This window comes from Hypanus sabinus, unplaced genomic scaffold (assembly GCF_030144855.1).
Source record: "Hypanus sabinus isolate sHypSab1 unplaced genomic scaffold, sHypSab1.hap1 scaffold_2257, whole genome shotgun sequence".
NCBI classification, from domain to species: domain Eukaryota; kingdom Metazoa; phylum Chordata; class Chondrichthyes; order Myliobatiformes; family Dasyatidae; genus Hypanus; species Hypanus sabinus.
Window position 1 is genome coordinate 1 of NW_026780370.1, and position 5,000 is coordinate 5,000.

Consider the following 5,000-nt stretch of genomic DNA (forward strand, 5'->3'; position numbering starts at 1 on the left):
CACCGAAAATGCCGCCCCTCGGCCGGCACGACCCTCCGAATTCGTCCCCTCGCGTCTCCCCGCCGCGGGACTTTGTCAGAAAATCATTCGGGCAAGGTTTCGATTCGGCGGCCCGAGCACCGGTAGTCAGCCCGTATATGCTGCCCCTCGGTCGGCTTGGGCCTGCGGATACGTCCCGCTGACTGACTTCCGCCATTGGGAATTCGTCCGAAAATCCATACGGGCGACCTTGGGAAGCGTGCGGAAATACCGCCGCGCGGCCCGGGTTAACGAAGTGGGGAGGCCCGTAACGCCCGTCGACCACTCCTAAGTGGTCGAGAAAAACGCCTCCCCGTAAATCTCCGGAAACCCCGCCAATGCCCCCGTACAGAAATTGCATGTGTCAAAGGGGCGGCCGTATCTGACCCCGGCTGCCGAGCCTCTGGATCTCCTGCCCGGCTACGACCCTCAAATCCGACCCGCATCCAGACTTCCGGAGCGGACTCAGTTAACGAATTGCCACCGGGCAACTGGTTAACCGGCAGTTCTCGGACGGCTCGTTAGCCGTGCCGACCGACCCCCCCGGCCGTGCGGTGGAGCAAGACAACAGTCCCCGGGCGGGCAATCGAGTTCCCGACCGGGCCCTGGCAGATCGTTAACCGGCCCGACCGGGACAAGTCGTTAACCAACTTCGGCGTGACAAATGGTTAACCGGCCCGGCCGGGACAAGTCGTTAACCAGCGGCCGGGACAAGTCGTTAACCAGACCCCAGCAGGCACTGCGGTAACCGACCGGGTCCGGTGCTGACATGCAGAACAGGACAAAGACTTGGGCAGCGGCCCGGCGCGGACAGTTCTTCCGTTCGCCGGCTCGGTGACAATTGGTTAACCGACCGGGCTCAGGCAAATCGTTAACCGACGTCGGCGAGACAAATGGTTAACCGGCTCGGCCGGGACAAGTCGTTAACCAACTTCGGCGTGACAAATGGTTAACCGGCCCGGCCGGGACAAGTCGTTAACCAGACCCCAGCAGGCACTGCGGTAACCGACCGGGTCCGGTGCTGACATGCAGAACAGGACAAAGACTTGGGCAGCGGCCCGGCGCGGACAGTTCTTCCGTTCGCCGGCTCGGTGACAATTGGTTAACCGACCGGGCTCAGGCAAATCGTTAACCGACGTCGGCGAGACAAATGGTTAACCGGCTCGGCCGGGACAAGTCGTTAACCGACTTCGGCGAGACAAATGGTTAACCGGCTCGGCCGGGACAAGTCGTTAACCAACTTCGGCGTGACAAATGGTTAACCGGCCCGGCCGGGACAAGTCGTTAACCAGACCCCAGCCGGCACTGCGGTAACCGACCGGGTCCGGTGCTGACATGCAGAACAGGACAGAGACTTAGGCAGCGGCCCGGCGCGGACAGTTCTTCCGTTCGCCGGCTCGTGACAATTGGTTAACCGACCGGGCTCAGGCAAATCGTTAACCGACTTCGGCGAGACAAATGGTTAACCGGCCCGGCCGGGACAAGTCGTTAACCAGACCCGAGCCGGCACTGCGGTGACCGACCGGGACCGGTGCTGACATGCAGAACAGGACAAAGACTTAGGCAGCGGCCCGGCGCGGACAGTTCTTCCGTTCGCGCCGGCTCGTGACAATTGGTTAACCGGCCCGGCTGGGACAAATCGTTAACCGACGTCGGCGAGACAAATGGTTAACCGGCTCGGCCGGGACAAGTCGTTAACCAACTTCGGCGTGACAAATGGTTAACCGGCCCGGCCGGGACAAGTCGTTAACCAGACCCCAGCCGGCACTGCGGTAACCGACCGGGTCCGGTGCTGACATGCAGAACAGGACAGAGACTTAGGCAGCGGCCCGGCGCGGACAGTTCTTCCGTTCGCCGGCTCGTGACAATTGGTTAACCGACCGGGCTCAGGCAAATCGTTAACCGACGTCGGCGAGAGAAATGGTTAACCGGCCCGGCCGGGACAAGTCGTTAACCAGTCCCGAGCCGGCTCTGCGGTAACCGATCGGGTCCGGTGCTGACGGGCAGAACAGGACAAAGACTTAGGCAGCAGCCCGGCGCGAACAGTTCTTCCGTTCCCCGGCTCGTGACGATTGGTTAACCGACCTCCGGTCCACCCTCCGAAAGTGCCGCCCCTCGGTCCGAACGTCGCTCCCAACACGTCCCCCGGCTGCTCCCCGCCGCGGGACCTTGTAGGTTTTGAATTCGGCGGAAGCCGTAGTTTTGGCCGAGCGCCATAACAGGAGCCCTAGCCCCAGCCCAAGCCCTAACCCATATCCTAGCCCTAGCCCTAACCCTAACCCTAACCCCAGCCGTAACCCTAACCCAGGCCCTAACCCTAACGCTAACCCTAACCCCCGCCCTAACCCTAAACCTAACCCCAGCCCTAACCCTGAACCTAACCCTAACCCTAGACCTAACCCCAGCCCTAACCCTAGCCCTGGCCCTAACCCTAACCCTAAACCTGGCCCGAACCCAATCCCCGGGCGGGCAATCGGTTTGCCCGACCGGGCCCTGGCAAATCGTTAACCAACGTCGGCGAGACAAATCGTTAACCAACGCCGGCGAGACAAATCGTTAACCAGCCCGGCCGGGACAAGTCGTTAACCAACCCTAATGCGGCGGGACTTGGAATAATTCCGACGTCTGCCGAGGACTGCGATGGGCGGTGCGACCTCCTGTAGTCCCGACGGAGGAGCCGCCCCTCGGCCGGCACGGCCCTCCGAAGACGTCCCCTCGCGGCCACCCGCCGAGGTATGACGCGTGCGGACCTGCCAGGAGCACAACCCAAACCTTAAAACTAACCCTGGCCATAGCACGAGCCCTAGCCCCAGCCCAAGCCCCAACCCATATCCTAGGCCTAGCCCTGACCCTAGCCCCAACCCTAGCCCTAACCCCAGCCCTAACCCTAAAGCTAACCCCCGCCCTAACCCGAGCCCTAGCCCCAACCCGAACGCTAAACCTAACCCTAACCCCAACCCCAACCCTAGCCCTAACCCCAGCCCTAACCCTAAAGCTAACCCCCGCCCTCACCCGAGCCCTAGCCCCAACCCGAACGCTAACCCTAACCCTAACCCCAACCCCAACCCTAACCCTAACCCTAACCCTAGCCCCAGTCCAAGCCCCAACCCATATCCTAGCCCTAGCCCTGACCCTAGCCCGAACCCTAACCCTAGCCCTAACCCCAGCCCTAACCCTAAAGCTAACCCCCGCCCTAACCCGAGCCCTAGCCCCAACCCGAACGCTAACCCTAACCCTAACACCAACCCCAACCCTAGCCCTAACCCCAGCCCTAACCCTAAAGCTAACCCCCGCCCTCACCCGAGCCCTAGCCCCAACCCGAACGCTAACCCTAACCCTAACCCCAACCCTAACCCTAACCCTAACCCTAGCCCCAGCCCAAGCCCCAACCCATATCCTAGCCCTCACCCGAGCCCTAGCCCCAACCCGAACGCTAACCCTAACCCTAACCCCAACCCCAACCCTAACCCTAACCCTAACCCTAGCCCCAGCCCAAGCCCCAACCCATATCCTAGCCCTAGCCCTGACCCTAGCCCCAACCCTAACGCTAACCCTAACCCCAGCCCTAACCCTAACCCTAACCCTAACCCTAACCCTAACCCTAACCCTAACCCTAACCCTAACCCTAACCCTAACCCTAACCCTAACCCTAACCCTAACCCTAACCCTAACCCTAACCCTAACCCTAACCCTAACCCTAACCCTAACCCTAACCCTAACCCTAACCCTAACCCTAACCCTAACCCTAACCCTAAACCCTAACCCTAACCCTAACCCTAACCCTAACCCTAACCCTAACCCTAACCCTAACCCTAACCTTAAAACTAACCCTGGCTATAGCACGAGCCCTAGCCCCAGCCCAAGCCCCAACCCATATCCTAGGCCTAGCCCTGACCCTAGACCCAACCCTAGCCCTAACCCCAGCCCTAACCCTAAAGCTAACCCCCGCCCTAACCCGAGCCCTAGCCCCAACCCGAACGCTAACCCTAACCCTAACACCAACCCCAACCCTAGCCCTAACCCCAGCCCTAACCCTAAAGCTAACCCCCGCCCTCACCCGAGCCCTAGCCCCAACCCGAACGCTAACCCTAACCCTAACCCCAACCCCAACCCTAACCCTAACCCTAACCCTAGCCCCAGCCCAAGCCCCAACCCATATCCTAGCCCTAGCCCTGACCCTAGCCCCAACCCTAACGCTAACCCTAACCCCAGCCCTAACCCTAACGCTAACCCTAATCCTAACCCCAGCTCTAAGCCTAACCCCCGCCCTAACCCGAGCCCTAACCCCAACCCCGACCCTAACCCTAACCCTGACCCTAACCCTAACCCTAACCCTAACCCTAACCCTAACCCTAACCCTAACCCTAACCCTAACCCTAGCCCGAACCCAATCCCCGGGCGGGCAATCGGGTTGCCCGACCGGGCCCTGGCAAATCGTTAACCAACGTCGGCGAGACAAGTCGTTAACCAGCCCGGCCGGGACAAGTCGTTAACCAGCCCGGCCGGGACAAGTCGTTAACCAACGTCGGCGAGACAAGTCGTTAACCAGCCCGGCCGGGACAAGTCGTTAACCAACCCTAATGCGGCGGGACTTGGAATAATTTCGACGTCTGCCGAGGACTGCGATGGGCGGTGCGACCTCCTGTAGTCCCGACGGAGGAGCCGCCCCTCGGCCGGCACGACCCTCGGAAGACGTCCCCTCGCGGCAAGCCAGCCGAGGTATGACGCGTGCGGACCTGCCAGGAGCACAACCCAAACCTTAAAACTAACCCTGGCCATAGCACGAGCCCTAGCCCCAGCCCAAGCCCCAACCCATATCCTAGCCCTAGCCCTGACCCTAGCCCCAACCCTAACCCTAACCCCAACCCTAACCCTAACCCCAGCCCTAACCCTAAAGCTAACCCCAACCCTAACCCTAACCCTAGCCCCGACCCTGACCCTAACCCTAACCCTAGCCCCAACCCTAACCCTAACCCTAACCC